The sequence below is a fragment of the Geotrypetes seraphini genome, chromosome 6 (assembly GCF_902459505.1).
Source record: "Geotrypetes seraphini chromosome 6, aGeoSer1.1, whole genome shotgun sequence".
NCBI lineage: Eukaryota > Metazoa > Chordata > Amphibia > Gymnophiona > Dermophiidae > Geotrypetes > Geotrypetes seraphini.
The window spans coordinates 26,177,883-26,201,457 of record NC_047089.1 but is presented as its reverse complement, the minus strand read 5'-3'; the positions used below and the strand labels follow the sequence as shown (position 1 = coordinate 26,201,457).

Here is a 23,575-nt window from a genome sequence, read left to right as displayed (position 1 = left end):
ATGTCTTGGCAGCAGGAGAGTATGAGCATCTCTCCCACTACAGGGAGGGGTGTTGCCGCCATTCCAAGGGGGGTGTTAACCACCGCTGCAGGCATCTCTCCCACTGCATCACAACACAGGCTTTCTAGCAGTCTTTGACGGCACCCCTGGACCAGATGCTTATTTTTGTTGCTAAAAGTCGACACCGCTTTCAGAAAATGGTGCAACATTTTTTAAGAATTCACTGGAGGGCTAATTTCAATGTTGAAGAGCCCATTTGTATGTCATCGCTGGCGTTAAGGTCTAGTGCGAGCGGCAATTCAGCGCGTGCTATTCCACGTGTTAATGCCCTAATGCACCTTGGTAAAAGGAGCCCATAGTCTTTTTTTAGCCAACGTTTCACGGCCATATGTCCACTTCTTCAGGGCAAACAGATTTTCAAAGTCATATAGGCAGCTTGAATTGTCCTTCATAGCACATTTCTTTAAGTGTTGCACCCGAAGCAGAAACTAAAATCCTTTTTCCAGTTGAGCTAAACCATGTGCATTTATGCTTTTTCCCAGTCTTATATGCAGAAATGGCTTTTCCACCAAAGGACTGTGTTCTTTTTCTTTTTTCTTTATTGATCTCTCCTCAACAGTTTGTGTTGCATGGAGATTTCCAATAGGCTCTGCTACTGAACAATTACAAGCTTAATAATAACCCCCCCTTCAGTAACTGGTGCAACGAGAGTGGCTGCAAGCTAGTACACGTTTGTCCTCCTTTTCTGCTCACACATTATTTAAAAACACCATCTGCTGCAGGATATGCAACACATACCAGAATTTGATATAGACCCAATACTAAATCATTCAGCAAATTTACTGAGCTGCACCCGTTTTCTACAACAAACGAACACCCATACAGGGGCATATTAAGCACCTCAGGCACACCTTCAGCCCTACCCATCAAGGACTCTAAAGCAGCGTTCCCCTTATTTTGATTAATAAACTCAACTATCCCACCTCAACCCCACATTATCTGCAATCAAATTAAGGGGTAATTCTATAAGGTGGGCCGCTAACATTTACAAGCCGATTATTGTTCATTGAAAGCTTCTTACTTGTGCTTTTGTAAATGTATTATAATACAGAGTTACCCCCTCTTTTACAAAACTACGATAGCAGTTTCTAGCGCGGGGAGCCGCGCTGGATAGCCCATGCTGCTCCCGACGTGCGGCTCCCCGCGCTAAAAACTGCTACTGCAGTTTTGTAAAAGGAGGCCTTAGTGTCGGAGTTGGTTCTCAATATAACCACCTTAAACCATAATCAATCCACCTGCTTATACATACCTACTTGTACATACCTATATAAAATTTATCATACATTTATTCATATTATACCTTCTTATACACACATATAAATATATACATATATACATCCATGTACTGTGTTTATACTACTCCTATTTAAAGTCACGCGTGAGTGTCTATATCATGATCTATGTTCATCTTTGAAGTACTAACTTCCTGATAAATCTAGCTATCTGTGCTATGATTATCTTATCGCCTGTCCCTACTGTGTTTAGCCTATAGATGATCCTAGTGGGGATTAGCCAACTATCTCCTCTTTGTTGCATTATTGGCTATAGTAGTCTATGAAGAGGAAGGTTGTCATCCCTTTCATGAACATTCCAGTGTCCTTTTCCAGTTTTAGTTCCTTGGGAAGGGCGTTCCACCACCTTGGAGCCATCACCGAGAACATTCTTTTCCTGATGCTTTTGTATTTGATGTCTCTGAAGGAGGGCATTTCAAGCAGGTGGTTTTGGCTCGAGTGTAGTGCGCGTGCTGGTGTGTGGTGATGTTGTCTGTCCGCTAGATATTATGGTTCTGAGAGATGAATGTTTTTGTGCGTGAGCAACAAGATCTTGAATTTCACCCTGCTTTCGATCGGGAGGCAGTGTAGTTCTTTCAGTACGGGATGGCACTCGCCAGCCTCGATTTTCCCAGCAGAAATTTCACTGCTGCGTTTTGTACCATTTGAATCTGCTTAATCATGTACTTTGGAATGCCCAGCAGGATCACGTTACAGTAGTCAAAGATTGAAAGTACCAGGATTATTATTACATTAGACATTGCTTGGTGGATGAGGTAGGGTTTAAGTCCTCTGACCCAGTAGAGCAGTGTATCTCAAACTGTGTGCCAAGACACACAAGTGTGCCTCCTGAGATTTCAGGTGTGCCGCGGTACACTGGGGAGGAGGAGAGGCCATGTCCTGTAGGCAATCAGTGGGCACCAGCACCTATCCTTCTCTCTGGCACCCACCACTGGTGTCTCAGGGCCTACCTGGAGGGCCTACACACACACACACGTGGACATCGACATAATGATGTCATGCATGCATGTGATGTCATCACGGCGATATCTGTACACCTCCAGGTGCCTCGAGAAAGGGCCACTACCTTTAGTGTGCTGCGGCTCGAGAAAGTTTGCAGGACGCTGTTCTAATGGAAAGTCTGAGTTGTCTATTGTGATCATCGGAGCGGAGCATGGGTCAGTCGAGGGTCCTAGCCATAGGAATTTGGTTTTGTTTCTATTTAGTCTGAGATGGTGGGTCAAGGTCAATTTTTCTATGATGCACACACATTTTTTCACAATAGTGAGGGTATTGACTAGTGCATCCATTACAATGAGATGGCGCTCTCTTGCATGGTACAGCGCACATAGCAGGGCGTGCCAGAACAGGTAAAATGATCATTATGTCATCCACATAGGTGAAATGTTTTATTTGTGCAAGATCTAGGTCAGTTCACAAGGATTGCATTAGGAGGTTGAACACTGATGGTGAAAGTGGAGATCCATGGGGGGGACTCTGCTGGGGTGCCAGCTATCAGAAAATTTGTCATCTTTACGTACCGTATAGTGCCGCGTGGTTAAGAAACCTTGGAATTAAGAGAGGACTGGGCCGCTAAATCCAAAATAGCCAAAGGTCTCAGACATCTGATCGAAGTCTACTAGGTTGAATGCGCTGCTCAGGCCAAATTGGATTATGATCGTGCTGCGACCCTTGCTTAGTAGCTAATTGCTGTACGTTACTAGTGCCGCAACCACCATCTCGGCGCTGTGATTTTTCCTGAATCCCGATTGTGAAGGGTGAAGGATACTGCAACGTTGCAAGTGGCATTTGAGTTCTTAAACTCTGTCCCTAAGTGCAGTATGATGAAGACCAATGACCATTTTAGTAGTTGCCGACTATCCAATTTATATCTTTCTGAAGGTGAAGTCTCCAAAATTGTGTATAGTACTCTAAATGAGGTCTCACCAGAATCTTCTAGGGAGAGCTAACATTAACATACTGTACATTATTAGAAAACCAGTCCTACTAAGAACCATGGGGCCGAAGAAGAAACCTACCTTGAGCCTAACTGCATGGTTACTATGACGTGTGCATGATGTTTGCAGATATAGAAGAGAAAGAAAAGGAAATGGGACTCAATATACTGCCTTTCTGTGGTTACAATCAAAGCAGTTTACATTTTATATGCAGATACTTATTTTGTACCTGATGTAATGGAGAGTTAAGTGACTTACCCAGAGACACAAGCGAGCTGCAGTGGCTGGAATCAAACCCCAAAGTTCTCAGGCTGCTGCACAAACCACTAGGCGGTACTCCTCTCATGGAAGACACGGCCATATTTATTTATTTAGAACATTTGCTAACTCGCTCCATTCTAGGTTTACCAGACGTCCAGGAAAACCCAGATGTGCCCTCTTTTTAGAGGACTGTCCAGGCTCCCGGATGGACTTTCCAAAACTTGGCATTTATCCGGGTTTTGGAAATCCCCGATGAGCTCTAGCCGCATCTGGAGGGCCTATGAGCGTCGTGGGAAACCAGTTCTAGTAGAGGGATTGTAGCCCTGATGAAACCCTTCCAGGGTGAAACATGTCGGTGACAGATCCCTTTGAATGGACCACTTAAGCTAAGTATTAGCTTTATATCTATAAAAAGTATTAGCTTTATGTTATAAAATTTGAAAAGATCGACACATTCACAATACCTGAAATTTTAGTTCAAGTGACCCGGTGAGGATTTAATGTATAAATCCAACCACTATGAAATATACTTGAGTGGCTGGTGGCATTTCTGAGGATCTGAAGTACAACAAGATTGGGGTGGATAATTACGAGGGGGCCTTTAATAGACCAACCTCTTGAGTTTTGGTTTACAATAATAACATACATAAGTTACAAAACAAATATAAAAATACAGGTGACAGAAAAAAAAGACGCACAGTAATGAATTCATTTAAGTATTCTGTGCAATGGAGAACGTATTTTGAGAAAAGCAGAGAACTTCTGCTGCAGACCGTGCAAGAATTGCTTTTTGCCAGGTTCACAGAGTATACACGATGCCTGCATTTTAGATTTAACTGCTAGTTTTGTCTTCTTTTCAACCAGAAGAAAACGCCTGCAAGTTTCAAAGAAAGACAGGCAGTAACAGACATGTGCACAGTCTGAACAAAAATCGAGCATCCTTTGTGCAAGAAATGTTTGAGAAAACAGAACAGGCAACCAGGGTGTGCACGCTAACCACAAAACCTTTCTGCGCATGCGCCCAGACGCTCTTGCCCCATTAGCTCGTAAATTTTCAGCGCATGAAATTTGAATACATTTGCCTTTCTCCATAGCGAAGTAGAAGCCGCACTCTCGTACATCCGCACACGGCTACGCCACAAGCCTTTCTGCACTGATACACCGTCAACAGCAGCTATAAACAAGAGTTAATAACCAGGCCTGACAAATTAATAATACTGTACAGCATTCACCAGTAAAACTAGATGGGCATATCGCTGAACAAGTATTTTATATCTTACAAAAATAGGCAAGTATTTTTTAAAAATGCTCTCTATCTGAGCTTTTCAACCCTCTCCTGAATCACACCTTGCCAGTCAGGTTTTTAGGATAAGCACAATGAATATTGTGAGCCATCAGCTGGGTCAGGACACCAGGGGAAATAAAGATTAAGAATTAACCAGTTGCTGTACCCAGTTAAAATCCAAAGGTCAAACAGAAAAGCAGAAACAAAGGCAGTATTACCATAAACTTTTATGGTTTGGCCCTAAAACAGAAACTTTACCCCCCTACAGTACTATTAATTTCAGGCGATTCATTGAAAATTGAATTTACATCTAAAACACGGGGTGTCCACTCTGTTACAAATCTTGGTATCATCCGCAAAAAGGCCAACCTTACCTTCTTACCCTTCAACCATGTCGCTCACAAACACTGAACAGAATCGGTCCCAGCACCAATCCCTGAGGCACTCCACTACTCACCTTTCCTTCCTTCGAGTGAATTCCATTAACCACCACCCTCTGGCGTCTGTCTGTCTGTCAAACAGGAGGAAAAACAGTGTGCATACATGAGGTTTTCCTCTCTCAACTAGAACATACCGATTGGAAAACATCTTTATCCCTTGGGTAAAAGTGTGTATACCATGGAAGACCCTATGTACTTTCAGGTATTCTCTAGAGAACAATTCTGATCAAAATAGTTTACTCCAGTAAATCACTATTAACTGCATATGTGGCTTTCAAAGTTGGCTTCAGAAAGAAAAAATTCAACAAACAAGAAGGATGCAAGACCTTTCAGCTAGATTAAATATTTTTTGTTATGAGTTTTTGAGAGTTTTTTTGATCAGGTCAGCAAAATAAATGGAGTATAAATGAAAAGTGAGCACTGGTCAGCAAAGTTTTTGTTTCTTCAACACTTTTGGGTGTATTTTACAGATTTGTGGCTGCCGATCGTGAAAATCACGTTTAAAATTACATATCACATACCATTTTAACAAATAAGTTCTTTTTTACAATTTCATGTTATACTTTCAGGCTAATGCAATTAATAATTAATAACCGACGCCATATTTAAGAAAGGCATTTTTGTCGGTCCACAGACAGACACGTCATCAGCGATGAGAGATTTGAAGATCTGTTAAGTCGGGCCAGAGAAAATCGCCTGGAAAGCATTCAAGGATGGCGCTGAGAATTTTCTTGGCCATTACAGAGCACCAAATTATATTCAACAGGTTGACAAACATCTTACAAAACCATGACAAATTATTAATCCCATATATTGCCTTTAGGACCTTGGGGTCCGTGGATCAAAATCTACTCACAAGTCCCTCCTTAAAAATAATTAATACCAGAAGAAACGAGATATTTTCAGTATACGCCTCAGTTACGGAACACTGCCTTCTTCCCTTAGATTGATTGATAGATTCAAGAGTTCCCCAAAGTCTTTTTTTGTATAAAGATGCCTTTGAAGATTAACCCCATCTTTTACAAAGGCGCTGTATGCTTTTTAGCACATGCATGTTATCTTATGGACGCGTTAGCGGTTAGCGCACGTGTTGATTTAGCATGCGATAAACATGTGCTAAAACACCTAGCACACCTTTGTAAAAGAGGGCCTAAATCTCTGCTCTAAGCTCCAATCTTCAAGGAAATAGAACCTTTCCTTCGAAATTACAGGAGGTTCCCGACATTTCCTTTGCCAACCTAATTGTATTTCCCATATTTGCTCCTTTCCTATAATTATTGTAGTACTTCCCCTGTCCCTTTTGTATCAAGTTACCTCGTCTGCATTTGTCCATGTTTTTAATTTGTAATACTATGTCCCTGTTTTTATCATGTAAATCGCTTACAAATATTATAAGCGATATCAAATTTTAAATAAACCTGAAGTGCATCGTGTCACTGAAGATGCACTTTCTACATTCACACTTGGGACTTCTTCCCCGCAAATCTTGGTGCTGTCAGCGACAAACATGGCAAAAGGCTTTACCAGGACATTGCCACACAGCATATCAGAAACTATGGGCTCCTTTTACTAAGGGTTTTAGTGCGCTACAATACCGCATGCACTAAAGGGTAACGCCTCCGTAGAGCTTGCGTTAAGATTTTTCGATTAGCGCACACTAAAAATGCTAGCCCTTTGTGCATGAAAACATGTTATAGTCAATTAAAGATACCATCGTGTTTCTCAAAATTCCTACATGGGAAATTATACTTGTGTTTATTTTGAAGGGGTCTATCATAAATCACGTTTGTTTTAAGGAAGCAAAAAACATTTGGGAAAATTTGTTCTCCAGTGTAGTCAAAGCTGCACTAATGTTGGCCTGGTTAAAAAAATGTATCATCACCACTTGCTCGTTAACTTTTTTTCTGGGTAACTTTGGGCTCCTTTTACAAAGGCGCGTTAGCGGATTGACGCGCGTAATAGCGCACGTTAAACCGCCAGCCGCGCTAGCCGCTACCACTTCTTCTTGAGCAGGCGGTAGTTTTTCGGCCAGCGCGGGGGTTAGCACGTGATTGAAAGTCGCCAACGCGGCTTAATAAAAGGAGCCCCTTATCTGATAATTATTTGAAACTACTTCGTCCCCAGCTACCATAATGGACGTAGCCGATTAAGGCCCCAGTGAACAGCCATCCTTGAGATATAAAATGACTTTTTGTTTGGCTTCACGATACAATTTTCCAGGCTTCTGCCACACTACATTTATTCCTATATATATATATATATATAAAAGAAATAGGCTATAAAAGTCCTTAATGGCCTAAAACAAGGCAAAAATCACTCGAATGCCTTGTTCACAGAGTTCACCTTCCTGGGGCTCTTGAGTTTAACAAGATATGCCCTCAACAGCAAATGACACTTTAATCAATGAGTATGATTGTATGGGGGGGGCGGTTTCCCCCCACAGGATGGAAGGATGATCTGAACAGCAGAAGGGATAAAAAAGAAGTTACAAGAAAGCAAAATCTAGTGGGCCAGCAGGCAGCTGTGAAAAAGAAAATGCGACGTTCTCTACCACAATATATAAGAGATGAAAAGGAACTCAGTCTCTTTAAAAATAAATTAAAAACTTTCCTTTTTAAAGATGCTTTTAGTCTCTAAAACAAACACTTTTCAAATAGTGTAACCAAGGCTTCCCTCCTTATGTCTTTTCCTTGAATGTTCCCTTTTCTTCTTCTCAAAATATTTGCTATGTAACTTTTCCCCTTTTATCCTTTTGTGTTCTTGTTTCGTCTGTTTATGAGTCTGTTTTTTACCTTTTATATGAGTCTGTTTTTTACCTTTTATATAATACTATTTCTATGTTTTTTAATATGTTTATATATCTTATTGTAAATCGCTTAGTAAATTATCGATAGGCGATTCATCAAATTAATAAAATAAACATAAACATAAATAAACATAAACATGTAACCTGCTCAATGGAACGAAATAACTTGGGCAAGACATGCAATTACAAACTGACAATTCTGTAATCCAAATTTACATACGAGTACAGCAGGGACTTAAATTTCTGCAAATGCTGTTTATGTGGGGGTTTGGGGTTTTTTTTTAAAGCCATTGCAGGTGTTAATATCCTAGGTATCTTTAAGATCTGGTTGTTTCAAAAGCAGGTTGTGAAGGAGGCTCTCTACACCAGATCTCGTGGGTTTGGAAACAGAACCCAAGTGGTCCAGACCGAAAGACCTCTTGCCCTAGAACTGTGATTAGTGGCCGCGTGCAGCATCACACTTAGGCGCACCCTTTTAGGCTAAGGAAAACCAGGCCGAGACGCCTGCGCCTAAGTTGTGCACAGATGGGGCGTATTCTATAACGGTGCTACTAACTTTTAGGAACACCCATGATCAGGCCTATGCTCCTCCCCTGACCGTGCCCCACCCCCTTAGAGACTCACACCACGTTAGAGAATGCACCAAGTTATGCGTATAACTTCAAATGATTGCCAACTATGAGGTGTTAATTGCAATTATTGGAGCCAATTGCTTTTTTTTTTTGTAAATCTTTATTGACATTTCAAACTTTTATAATGTATACAATTAAAGAATCAGAATAACTGTATGAAAATACAATGTTATTATCACAATTATTACATTAAACAATTCTTTTATCCCCTTCTAATTCCAATTGGTCTTGTTAAACAATTAAGCTGTTCACACAAATTGGCTGTGTACACCGATTTATGTGCGCAACTTATGGTAGCATATATAGAATTTAGTCGTATGAAAATTAAGTGGGTGTTTGCAGGAAAACAATTACATGAATACAATATTCTGCCTACAAGTGCAACATTATTCTAAATATTTACATGCTTTTTAACGCATGTACGCAAGTGTCTGGTATACAGAATGGCTCTTTGCATGCCTCCGTGTTTTGTAAAGGTAGCATTTTGAACTGTTCCTATCTCCTTTTGTCTGGCACATCTTATAACAAAATGAAAGATTTTAAGTCGCAACAGATTTCCAGTCGCTGCCTTCCATCAGCCGTGCTGTCAATCAAAGCCCCTCAACACGGGATGTCATCACCTCTTCATTTCTTTGCTACACAACAACAAAACAACCACATCATTTTACAAGGAGATTGCCATCGGAGTGGCTGAATAGTGACTTACAAGTCAAAGGCTCTGCTGACCCCTGCCACTATTTACAAACGCCCTGAGAATCTGGCTGAGACAGTTTTAGCAAAAAAAAAAAAAAATATTGACTTGGTTTAGTGCTGTAAAAATATTCCATACTTGATCATTCTCAGTATTTTCTGACCGCCTCTTCCTGGTACTAAAGGCAGTCTACACCAATCAGGAGCTGCTTTGACACGGCAGATAGCGTGTCAAAGCAGCTCCTGATTGGTGTAGCCTGACTTTAGTACCAGGAAGAGGCGGTCGGAAAATAACATGAATTACGGAGTCCGGGGTTCGCGAATCGCGAAGTCACGGGGGTTTACTGTACTATACCTGCATCTCACAGTGTAGGTATTTATACACATGGCCACATAACACTGGTGATTATATTAAAAATATGTATATATAGTATATATTTTTTTAAAAATTTTCTTTTTGCACATTTCTAGTCCAGCAAACACTAGGCAAGTTACAAATAACAAATTTTTTTTTAAAAAAAAACTATCTCCCCACCTTTTTACAAAACCGTGCAAGAGGTTTTCAGCACTGGCTGGCACGCTGAATGCTCTGCGCGGGTCCGACGCTCATAGGAACTCTATGACAACTGGAGCAACAGAGTATTCAGCGCACTGGCCAGCACTAAAACCTCTTGCACGGTTTTGTAAAAGGGGGATGTATATATATATATATATATATACATACATACACACACACAAAATAAAAAACTATATTATACACCAGTGGTCTCAAACACGTGGCCCGGGGGCCACATGCTGCCCGCCAGGTACTATTTTGAGGCCCTCGGTATGTTTATATTAATCACAAAAGTAAAATAAAATAATTTCTTGATCATGTCTCTTTAGCTATAAATTACAATATTATTATTAAAACTTAGCCAAAAGGAAAGATTTGTAAACTATAAAGAGTTTTACCTCACGCAAAATTGTCATGCAAAATTGACATTAACTGTTTTTTTCTGAGGCCCTCTAAGTATCTACAAATCCAAAATGTGGCCCTGCAAAGGGTTTGAGTTTGAGACCACTGGTATACACCCATATCCTTATCCCTCTCTCTGATATATTATGCATGTATGTGTGTGTGTATACAGTATAGATAGACAGATACACAGAGACACTGGAAGTCATGCAAACACACCCTCCCTCCGCCCTTTTTACAAAACCACAAAAACTGTTTATAGTGCTGGCCGACATGCTGAATGCTCTGCGCTGCTCCCAACGCTCATATAGAGTTCCTATGAGCGTTGGGAGCAGTGTAGAGCATTCTGCGGCTCGTTTTGTAAAATGTGTGTGTGGGGGGGGGATAAATACACGCTAATTTTATCACAAAATTTAAAGTGACCAAAGAACTATTCCCAAAACCAACACTTTTCTTCTCTGAACGAAAGATGCCATTCGTTAATTTTTATTACCTGCACATTCGCAGTACAGAAGTGACACAAATGCAACAAAGGTATACAAGATGGTTAAGGGGTTGGAGGAGCTGCCGTACAGCGAAAGATTAGAGAAACTGGGCCTCTTCTCCCTCGAACAGAGGAGATTGAGAGGGGACATGATCGAAACATTCAAGGTACTGAAAGGAATAGACTTAGTAGATAAGGACAGGTTGTTCACCCTCTCCAAGGTAGAGAGAACGAGAGGGCACTCTCTAAAATTGAAAGGGGATAGATTCCATACAAACGTAAGGAAGTTCTTCTTCACTCAGAGAGTGGTGGAAAACTGGAACGCTCTTCCGGAGTCTGTCATAGGGGAAAACACCCTCCAGGGACTCAAGACAAAGTTAGACAAGTTCCTGCTGAACAAGGACATACACTGATAGGGCTAGTCTCGGCTATGGAGCTGGTCTTAGACCAGAGGGCCGCCGCATGAGCGGACTGCTGGGCATGATGGACCACTGGTCTGACTCAGCAGTGGCAATTCTTAAATGACAGCAGATACATCATTATAGACATCAGGGAAAGTTTACGTAACATAGATGCTATGATACTCACAGCGCCAACACAATTCAAATAGAAGACTAAGGAGCGCCCATTAGAATACTCAAATAACCGAGCCATGATGCTCGTAATGTCTGTAAGGTACAGGGCAAGTTCAGTTGAGACAGTACAAGCCGGGTAGTAGTACAAAGTCATTGGGAAAGACAGATGTGGAGTGGATAAGTCAGTTGACTCGTGTGTTAAAGGCCTGGGAGAAGAGCCAGGCTTTCACCTGCATCCTGAAATAGAAATAGTCTTGAATTAATAGTGACATGTGAATTAACAGTGGCAGGCAGGGAATGGATAGCTAGGCTTCTGCTTTGTCCAGCAAGCGCAGAGTGCATTATATCATCTTTCCTGATCCTTCTCTCTCGACGCTTTCCCTAGCTAAGTGAAACAGAAGCGCAAGCACTGAATGAGTCTCAGAGCACCGGGAACCACCTGAGCCAGTTGGCGTATTAAGAGGGGGGGGGGGCGGTCTGACCTGGGTGCAGTCTCGGCGGGGGCGCTGGCATTCATCCTCCTCTCCGCCCCCTTTCCCTTCCCTCGTACTTCTTTAATGCTCGCATCATTTCCGGGACCCGCGCCTAGAAAGTGACATCAGAGGAAAAGACAACGCTGGCACGAGCAACAGGTTGGGGGGGGGTTGCCGCTCGTGCTGCGAACATTAAAGAGGAACAAGAAAGGGAAGGGGGCGAAAACGCACACGGCAGGAGGGGGCGGGGAAGGAGCGGATGGGGGTGGGGAGGTGGTAGGAGGAAAGGTGCCACCGCCAGGGGTGCCTCTCACCCGCTCTGTGCCACCGACAGGAGCAGTGGGTAGCTCTGGTGCATAACCCAAAAACTATAAATGGGAGCAAAAATTATTTCATGGATGACCGGGAAAGGAAAAGATAACAGAAATAACATGAAAACCCAGTAAACATAAGAAAACTTTCTTTATTAGAATGCTGAAAAGTGCTCAGAAAAAGCTGAAGCGTGGCCAAACTGGATTTATGCCCCAAACCTATATAATCTCTCCTTTTTCAATCACAGCACTTCAAAATAATTTTTTGTCTTCAGCAAAAAAAAAAAAAAAAACATTCATACTACAATAATCTTTTTATAAAAAATCTCAACTTATCTGTGTGAAGCATTTCAGTCTCTTAGCCGCCAGAGCTGTATCAGAAAACCCCCCAAATGGGAGACTTTTTAGTGTGCTAGTCTCACGCTATACAGTTACTTGGTTGTTTTTAAAACAGCCAAGAAACTGTATAGAGCGAGACTGTTTTTCTGAAGCAGCTCTAGTGAAATGCGTTAGAACTCACTGTATATGCATAAACCGCTTTGAATGTTTCAAACCCCATCTCCACTTTCCCTCCCTTCCCCATGGTCCAGCATCTTTCCTCTTCCTTCACTCCCCCCCCCCTCCCAATTTGATTGATTTCTACCTTGCCCCTCCGCCCATTCGGGTGTATCATTTTTGTCCTCCCTTACCCCCAAGAATAGGTACCTCTCTCTCTCTGAGGCCTTTTATCGCCAGCAGTGGCAACAGCAACCTTGACAAATCACTGGTCTAGGTCTAGCATTAGGCCTTCCTCTCTGCTGGTCCCGCCTACTTCCTGCATTCGTGAAGGCAGGACCCAACAGAGAGGACGGCCCGATGCCAGCCAGAGCAGTGAGTTGTGAAGGCTGCCGCTGTCACAAAGGGAAAGAGGTTCCCAGACCCTGGGGGCCCCATGGAGCTATGAGGCCAAGTGCAGTTGCCCTGTTTGCCCCCCCCCCCATGTGGATCTTAGGAGCACCCCTTATGTTCTACACCTGGGAAAGACTGCTTCCTACCCCCCCAATAGAGTTCCAGTTAACTGACTTTTGGTTATCCACTATCCAGATTAACTGACAGTAGGGAACCAGGCTCAGCTCACCCATTCACTCAAAAGCAGCTCCCTCCCAATGTGCCTCCCTGGAATCAGGTCTACCTTTACATGCCCTAGTGGTCCAGTGGCCCAGAGTTCAGACCACAAGTAATCCTCATTCGCTCATGCAGTCTCCATCTTCAAAATGGCTGTCGTGTACTCTGGTGGCAGCCTTGCTTAACATGGTGAAAATGGCCTAATGCAGAACGTGTTAAAGCACTGTGTGTTAGTTTTGCCATTAGTGCACGCTAAACATGTGGTATTGTATTGCTGACTTTGATTGTAACCTCTTTGCTGATTGTCCAGCGCCTCTTGCTATAAACCGCCTCGAACTTATATGGCTTTGGCGGTATATAAGAATAAAATTATTATTATTATTATTATTTATTTACTCTTCATATTTATTTTGGAAGGGGGCATGTCAGGAGTGAAGAATGAGTGTGGAAGTGCTAGTCGGGTAACATGCTCACATTAGCGTTCACTAACTAATACAGGGTTAACACAGGAGCTCTCAGCACCTCCTAAATAGGAGGCCGTAAGTGTTCCCGCATTATCCATTCACGATTGCCGTTCTTTGACGTTTTTTGGACGCAGACCATAGAAGCCCACCAGGCACTGTCCTTAGTCTCCAACTACTGGGGTTGCCATTGAAGCCCACCCCAGCCTATCTGAACCATCTTGTCCTTTGTGGGCCAGAAACATTTGGAACCCCTGAAGTGCTTTCTCCCTCACTATTGTTAAGTCCAAGTTCAGAAATTCTGGGCGCATGCACAAAGAGTGAAGGTGAAACAAATTTACACAACCAATTTATCTTCTGATTCCAAGTATGTGCAACCTGTACAAATCTGTGTTTAAACTTAGTATACATTTCTAATTTCAGCCAGTGAAATAATCCATCTGAAGTTAAAAAAAAAAAAAAAAAAACCAGCAGCAGACTTCAAGTTTGCATGAGGCAGACAAGAGGGTGCCGTGGTAAAGGTGAGCGATGGAAATGGCAGGCATTTGAACAGGGTCTATAGGGAGGAGTGACTGGGCAGACTTGGAAGACCAAGAGGCTCCTATCTGTCAACAGTTACTATATCACTAGGGTATAATATCATAACGACGCACTTCAGACATTTTTAAAGGAAGATATTGTACACATTTTTTTTTTTTTTGCAACGTCTCAGCTTCTGTGCCAGCCTCAAAATGTGAAAACAAAGAGTCCCTTCTACTAAACGGCATTAAACACTTTGGGGGGAATTCTATGAAAAGGAGCCCAAAGTTTAGCGTGGATCTTTCCGGCACCTAAGTAGTATTCAGCAAAGGGCGATCTACACGGGGGTGCCCTTTACAGAATATTAGCTTAACACAGATCTCACGCCTTTCCTTGCGTGCCACACTTACACCCGCCGAAACTTGGTGTAAAATGCTGGTGCACAACTAATGGCAATTGGGCACATAAATGACCCTATTCTGTTACATCTGGAAATAACCCTGACCCATCTGTGCCCCTCTCACGGATAGCCACACCCACTTTTGAATTACCGTATACATTTTTTAAAAATAGGGCACATAGCAATCCATGCATAAACCTGCATGACTACCAATTAACAACTTTTATTGTTAATTGGTCATTAACTAATATGCGCGTGAATCTGGTTATCTATGCTCAAATTTGGGCGTCCCAAGTTTTGGCAGCTTTTATAGAATCTAATGAATAGTGGGGCAGATTAGAATGTGTAACCACTCTTCCACAAGCCCACCAAGGTGTGGTGGTTTAGCAGTTAGTTTGCACTAATTCACACAGTAAGTTCACTTTGTGCTGGAGACAGGAAATAGGTGGAGGATGTGTGGAGAACGGGCATAGATAACATATTTGATGTGGAAAACATACCACGCTCTGTCAAATGTGCTGTTAGCACAGGATCACTTAGTGATGCCTCCTGACAGGAAGCAATGATAAAGTACATTAATGAACATTCCACCCCACCTCCTCCAACATCACTTCCTGTTTCTGCATGGGTGGGACGAACCAGAGAAAAGCTTCAATCAGGCCACAGGCAGCATATGTGCAATGCTGCTGCTGCCAGGTGAACAAGCAGGGTTGTCTGTGTATGTGTGTGTGTGTGTGTGTGTGGGGGGGGGGTGATGTTAAATCACAGGTGGGGGATTGCACCAACAGAGGCTGGGAGTGGAAGAGAAAAGAGATATTTAGAGGAAACAGGAGACACAGCAATGTGATAAAAAAAAATTAATTGTGATAAATAATTAATACATTAATCACAGAGTTAACTGCAATTATCTTGCAGACCAAATTTTGATATACATATACACGGTTGAGTCACATTATTATGACCACCTGCTAATATCCAGACTAACTACCTCTGGCAGCACAGACAGCAGCCAGATGCCATGGATTGACTCAATAAGATGCAGTGCATCTGACAGTTGCCGACGGGTGTGTGGTGGTGGATCCAGTAATCGAACATGGCGATCGAGGTGGTCCCAAATGTGTTCATTTGTGTTAAGGTCTGGGGAATTCTGAGGTCAGGAAAGTAGCTTCTCTTTATCATGCTCTGTGAAGCATTCATGAACAATTCTGTTGGCATGACACATTGCATTGTCATGTTGAAAGATCCCATTGGCCATAGGGAAGACCGTTAACATTTATGGGTCAATGATGGAGAGATATCCATATACACTGATTGTGCATTCCAGAGCATAGAACATAAGAAGTGCCATTTCTGGATCAGACCCTTGGTCTATCAAGTCCGGCGATCCGCACACGCGGAGGCCCCGCCAGGTGTACACCTGGCGTAATTTTTAGTCACCCATGTCCTTCTATGCCTCTCGTAGGAGATGTGCATCTAGTTTGCTTTTGAAACCTAGGACGGTCGATAACCTCCTCTGGGAGAGCATTCCAGGTGTCAACCACTCTCTGCGTGAAGCAGAACTTCCTGATACAAAGAGACCCAGATCTTACCAAGAAAACATTCTCCAGACTATAACGCTGCTGCCACCAACTTGTGTACCTCCAGCAGCTGTTGCTGAGTGTTTGTTCTCGGCAATTTCATATCCGACACACAAAGTCCATCCATTTTATGGAGCTCAAAACATGATTCATCAGAGAAGGCAACCCTCTGTCAATCAGTGCAAGTTCAATGTTGGCACTCCTGTGCAAATTGCAGCCTTTTTTCCGCAACGAACCCTCGTGAGCATGGGTGCAGTCACCAGCAGTCTGCTCCAAAGCCCCATTCGCAACAGGGTTCACTGCACAGCCATTTTGGACACACTTCTGGGGGCCCCCTGGTTCGTTTGGACGGTGAGAGTTGCTCCACGGTAGTTTGCCGTTCAGCCCGCAGCAACCTGCTCAGCCAACTTTCACCCCTCGTATCGATGGCTCATGCTGCCCCTAGAGTTACCACATTGGGTCGTCAAAAAGGTTCCATTCGTTCATTCATGGCACACTTTAACCACAGCAGCCCATGAACAGTTTACAAACTCCACCGCTTCTGAAATGCTGACACCCTTGGCCTGGTAGCTGATGATCATGCCTTTTTCAGTGTCTGATAAATCACACTTTTTCCCCATTTCAGCCATAGTTGCTATATTGGCAACTTGTAGACATCCACCTTATAAAGTGTGTGCACGACACGTGCATTCATTCATTGGTTGTGCATCCCTGACATCAGAGGTAAACAGTGTGTGTGTGTTTATATGTATATATATCATATATATATATATATATATATATATATATATATATATATATATATACATATATATATATAATAATAATAATAACTTTATTCTTATATACCGCCAACAATCTTGCGACTTCTAGGCGGTTTACAATAAAGGGAAACTGTAAATACAATAAATAGAAGCTGTACATACAACGAATTAAGGAGTATTGCAGTGTACATCTGATAGTATCAACATTAATAGTAGTAACAACAGTTTGTGGGCTGCAGGCCAAGAAGTGCCATGCTGCTTACAGAGAAGTAGAAATATTCCATGAATTGAATGGAGTGATCGTAGTTGATGATTAGGGGTTAGGGTTAGCAGTTTACAAGATCAGGTTTGTGATGGTGTTACAAGGGTTGATGTCCTGGTTCGTTATCTAGGTATTTTAAGAACAGGTAGGTTTTTAGGTGTTTCCTAAATTCTCCATAGTTGTTTGTGTGTGCAATTAGTTTTTCTAGGTCTTTACCCCATGTGGCTGCTTGGTACGATAGCAGTTGTTGATGGTATTTCTTATATTTGCATCCTCTGGCCGGAGGATGCACACACAAACACATATTAAAGATATTTTTTTTGGGGGGGAGGGAGGGTTCTTTCAATGGAAGGCTAAAGAAAAAGAGAGTTATATAGCAAACGCAGAAAGATGTACCATCTAAGCACATATCAAAGATCCATGTCTCACTGATTCTCATATGTCCTTGTGACCTCTGACACTGGAAGCTCAAACACCAGAAAACGTACTGGAGTGTGTAAGACAAGCCTCCAAAAGTAACAACTGTGAATTCCAAGTAACTATAAATAGTACCTAGCACAGCAAGGTACTCACAGGAGATTTTTATTTTTTTGGCTTTGTATTGAAACCCTTTTAAATCACACTATATTTTATTCACCTTCAGTTTATGAATGGAATTTGAAGACAGTACTTCGAAACATGAGAATGTTCAGCACAGTGGGTGCAACCAGGAATCAAAATATTGTAATTATTAGCGCAAAATATATTTAATATCCGACAAGCTAAGAAGTTCAGCTTTGCATTCTGGATGCCTAGTCTGAAATACTGGAAAATTTTTTAGATGACTTTCATATAACAGGGTGAACACCTGACGTCAAGGGTTGATCCTTTTTTCTGTCTATATCCTTCTACCCCTCATCCATACCCTTCCTCATTTTGGCATATGCTAATGAACACACAGGGATGATAAGACAGGCTGTGGGGCAGGGGTGTCCAATGTCGGTCCTCGAGGGCCGCAGTCCAGTCGGGTTTTCAGGATTTCCCCAATGAATATACATGAGGTCTATTTGCATGCACTGCTTTCATTGTATGCTAATAGATCTCATGCATATTCATTGGGGAAATCCTGAAAACCCAACTGGATTGCGGCCCTCGAGGACCGACATTGGACACCCCTGCTGTGGGGGGAAGGGGATTACAGGTAATGATAGAGGGAGAGTTTGATCTCTACAGGGGAGGGATCGGGGGTGAAAGCAAATCACAGGTCCACTGAGGCGAGTCCCCGATACTGTTCAGCCAGGACCCATACTGTAAGGGCAATAAACAGCTTTCCAGTCTAAACTTAGCCAGTGATATTAAGCATTTTATAACACGCCGGCTGTGGTCAACTGAATATTAACCAGTTTCTATTTTGCACCCCACAAGAAGCAATATTTTTTTGTTCCTGTTTCTCTGGTGTTTTACTGCAGGCAGAGCCCAGATTCTTGGGGTTTTTAATTCAGATTTTATCAGCATATTTCTACTTTTGATGTTTGGTCATTTAGCTTTATTTGAAAGACCTAGACAGAAAAGCCCATTGTCCTTTTCTGGGAGGGGAAGGAGGGTTCCCAGAGAGAGACCATGCAAAATTTCTCCTTCATCAAATATTTCTTTAGGCCTCAGAAGTCTAGAATAGGTGGTAGGCCTCCAGTCATTTTTGGTTATCAGAAAATACTTTTGAGTAGAACCCCCAGCCTCTCTCCTGCAGAAGAACAGACCTATTGCGTTCTTGGTGAAAGAATCTTCTGGAAGGAGTTGGAAAGATGAAGAAGAGTCTTTTGTTGGGAGTTTGAAAGAGACTCTATTGGTGGTTGCTGTGGAGGTCTGCTGAACCAACATAGGGCATTGTGATAAGAGACAAATGTTGGTGTAAAAAGACAAATCTGCCTCCGATAGGTGGTAGATTTGGAGGTAAAAGTCAGAGGAAAGTTGGCAATGATCTCTAGAAGGAAGTCAAATGGTTGACTGTTGTTTTGAATCAGATTGAGTCTGCGACTTCTGCGCTTTTTGCTGTTTTCTGTAAGATTTGATTTGATTTTAATCTAATATAATAAAACTCTAGCCACGCATGCGCACTCCCACCTGCGTGCGCCGGTTTTCCGTGAGCTGTAGGTCTCTTGCAGGTAGGAGTGCGCATGTGCGCCTAGCTGTGCCAGTGGCCTGCCTGCTCTCCACCTCGCACAGTCCGGAGTTTATTTTAAAAGAACACGCCACGACGGCTCCTCCCACGAGCAGCTCCTGCGTCGAAGAAGGCTTCCGACACAGGCGCGATCGTGAGAGAAGATACCCAGCAAATCCGCCGGATTACCGCTGCAGAGACACTCAAGTTAAGTCTTTTTGTTTACACCAGTTTTTGCATTTATAAGACTTTGGACATTACTCTCACGGTATGAAGATTTAAGAAACACTTATTATTTCATGAAGTTATTTTGAACACTTTTTTCTATTTAACAAGATGGTGCAATGATTGAGTCTGTGAAAGTCTCTATAGGGGTTTTTCCCCACGCTGAGCTTTCTTATTCCACCTTTGGATTCTGAGCGCCATCCTAGAAAAGCATCAATAACTTCAATTATTGTTCCTTTTTGTTGTTTATTGTTATTCCCTCTTTGGAACAATATCCAGTTTATTTATTTACCCAGTTGTGTTTATTGGGCACCTTTTTATTCTATACATTGTACCAATTTTCTTAAGAGCTGCTTGAACTGATGAAGGGTATCTTCATGACTTTATGTTAAGGCACTTTGATATAGTCATTTGGAGGTGATTCATAGTCAAGAAGCTCAAAAAGTTCAGAGTAAGATTCTTCTTCTGTCTCCATTTTCATGGGTAAAGCTTGACCCATTTATCTTACAAAGTCAAGAAAAGATATGCTTTCTGACAAAGATTTACGCCTTTGAGACAGAAAAGGATCAGAAGGTATGCCATCGGATTCTTCTGCTGACAAGACTGAGAGTTCCTCATCTGAGTGGTTAGAGATATCTGAATCAGACTCCTGAAAATATTTTCTCCACAGTGAAGCAGGGAGCGTGCATCAAGAAACGCGTCAAGTGTGCGTTGAGGAGTGTCGATGCAAGAGTCAATGCTCTGACCCAGGAGATAATTCCTCTGTTGATGAAGATGCATGTGTTGAATGGGTCTATGCCAACCCTGATGCTAGACATCAAGCAGGGGTGCATGACCTCATTCTCAATCGATGCTTCAATGTATCCTTGGGCTGGGCTGGGCTGAGGCAGGCATGGGCACATTTACAGCCTGTGAAGACTGCAACTGCAGTAACCCTGATAGCTCTTGTTTGAGCGTAGCCCGGATCTTCTCCTGGAGAGTCAGTGTCTGCACCTGAAGAGACAGCAGTGTACAAGCAATATGCAGTGCCAATTGCCTGGTCATGGGAGACTTCAATGTCGAGGTATGCCTGGGAGGAGACATGATCTAAATGGAGGAACTGGATGTCTGGGAACATGCTGTGCCAAGCCTAGAAGGGAAGGAACATTTATGCTTCTTAGCATGAGGCATGGACAAAGATGATGTTGAATCTTGTCTCTGAAGAAAGCTTGATGATCAATGCTCTCTATGTTGCATCAGTGCATGCAATGTCAATACCGATGCCCGAGTTGATGCAGGTTGAGCATTGGGTCCTGAATCCCCTGGCATAGTCAATGTCAAATCGAAAACTTGATCACACTGGATCTTTTAGTCTTTAAGTAACCTCTTTTGAATACACAGATAGAGGCCACACCGACCAAGACACTGAATACACCAATTATGGGGTGGGGGGGGGTCAGAGCCTCAAATGATCTGATTACATAAGAGTACATTTCAAGTCAAAATGATCTACCAACAATAAAATTTTTAAAAAAACCCACAAAGCACACTGTACGCTGAGAAAATGTTAATTATCATTCCTATTCTGGGGTTTTTTCAAAGAGGTCAAGGCAGATGACTCTATGCACTGTCACCTCAGTAACAACCATACAAAAATAGACAAATATACCCCCCTCCCTTTTTACTAAACTACAATAGCAGTTTTTAGTGCAGGGAGCTGCGCTGAATGCCCAAGGCTGCTCTCAATGCTCATAGGCTCCCTGCGCTAAAAACCGCTATTGTGGTTTAGTAAAAGGGGGGCCATAGTGAAAAATATAGACAGCAGATATAAATTCAGACACATTTTGATCACTAAATTGAAAACAAAAATCATTTTTCCTACCTTTGTTGTCTGGTGATTTCATGAGTCTCTGGTTGCACTTTCTTTTTCTGACTGTGCATCCAATCTTTCTTCCCTTCTTTCAGCCTGTATGCTTCCTCTCTTCCAGACCTCATTCCCTTCCCCAACTTTTTCTTCCTCTCTCCCTGCCTCCCTTTCTTTTTTTTTCTCTTCATGCCCCCTTTCTTTTTTTCTGTTTCCCTTCTGTCTCCCTGCCTGCCCCCTTTCTTTCTTTCTTTCTTTCTTTCTCCCTGCCCTCCACCAAGCCACTGTTGCCACCATCGGGTAACAGGCCCCAAAGCCGCCGCCGCCCCAAGCTCTCCCTGCTTCCCTGCGTCAGGCTGACCAGCATTCCTCTCCCTGATGTCAATTCTGCCGTCAGAGAGGAAGTTCCGGCCCAGCCAGGCAGCGACTGGCTGGCCTGAACTTCCTCTCCGACAGCAGAATTGATGTTGGGGAGAGGAAGGCTGATCGGCCCGGTAGATAGCCAAGGCAAAGTCAGTCTATCACGGAGCTCGGGATGGGCTCCACGATCAACTCACTTTGCCTTGGCGATCTACCAGTCTATCGCGATCAACCTATTGGGCACCCCTGTTCTATGCAGTCTAGAACTTCATGTCCCCCGCCCCCAGGCATAGGAGGCTAGAGACTGCCTGGAATAGCATCTACCTGTAACCAGAAGCTATATAACTGCTCAGCTGTTCACTCTTGCATCTTATTAAAGGAATCTATCATGGGCAAGTGCGTGCGAGTCTATGCACAATTGTCATCCAAAACTACAAAAGAATTTGCGAAGTGTCAACAGGAGTCACCGCTGTTCTAGATCAGTCAAACACCCATTTTAGGGGAAAAGAAGTTGAAAATTTCAAAGGGTTGAAAACCAGCACATAAACCTGTTTGTACTGGTGCATACATGTCTATCTTTTGCCATTTTAGAAAAATAAACATATTTTCCTAGCACTGGCTCCCATTGCCAATTTGGCATTTGGGGAGAACAAAATCATCGGTAGACCATAAGCAAGTCACTTAATCCTCCATTGCCCCAGGTACATTACACAGATTGTGAGCCCACAGGAACAGAGAGGGAAAATGCTTGAAGCTACCTTTATGTAAACCGCTTTGACTGTGGTTGTAAAACTACAAATATGGTATACAAGTCCCAATCCCTTTCCCTAATTCCTCCAGTGGAGTACTGCTCAATAGCAGCTGTTTACCAAGTCCAAAATGTGCTTGGGATCAGGGGTTACTAGTGCTGCCTGATTCAGGGGAAAAAATTTTTCGATTCAATTTGGCCAATTGAATTGATTTTTTTTTAATCGATTTGCTTTTCCTGCCCAATCGGGCGTTTTTTGTTGGGTTTTTTTTCAAACGTCCTGGTGGGTATATTTTGTAGCCTTTCCACCCACCCCTTTTTCCCCTCTCCAACTCCTCACTGACGCTGTGGTGTAAACAAACACAAAAAGTCTTTTCCTCTCTGTTAGGTCCTTGCTCACGCTTGCTAACACCAGCTCTAGCAGGATACACATTTCAAATCTGACATACTGTAATCACAAAATAGAAAATAAAATTATTTTTTCTACTTTCCACTGCCATATCCAACATTTGTTTCTTTCTCACTATCTATCATCTCTCTCTCTCTCTCCCTGCCTTGTACCCTGGGTCAAACCTCTCTATTCCCCTCCATGCAGCATCTCTCCCTTCCTCCCCTTCGTTATCATCTAACATAATAAAACACCAAGCGCGCATGCATATTCATACCTGCGTGATCCGTGATCCGTAGATCCCTGACCGGCAGGTGTGCACATGCGCGCTTACAACGGCCCCACACTCGCGGACCTCAAGGTGATGTTGTGCAGTCTGGCCTGCTCCCTTACACTCCACGCCCGAAGTTTATTTTTAAGTTCAAAGCCTTCGTCGCGGCTCCTATCATGAACCGCACCTGCATCAGAGGCTTCCGACGCAGGCAGGGATCGTGAGAGGAGCCTTTAAACTTAAAAATAAACTACGGCAAGGCACTAAGGGAGCCGACCAGACCGCGGAAAGGGAAGGGAATGGGGGGCCGCA

At 42.8% G+C, this 23,575-nt stretch overlaps 1 protein-coding gene across 5 annotated transcripts in view; it reads right to left on the bottom strand.

The window, feature by feature from the left end:
- The window catches only part of FAT3 (FAT atypical cadherin 3), a 669,400-nt gene that overhangs the window by 571,201 nt on the left and 74,624 nt on the right, over positions 1-23,575 (bottom strand). The gene's annotated exons all lie outside the window — the stretch shown is intronic.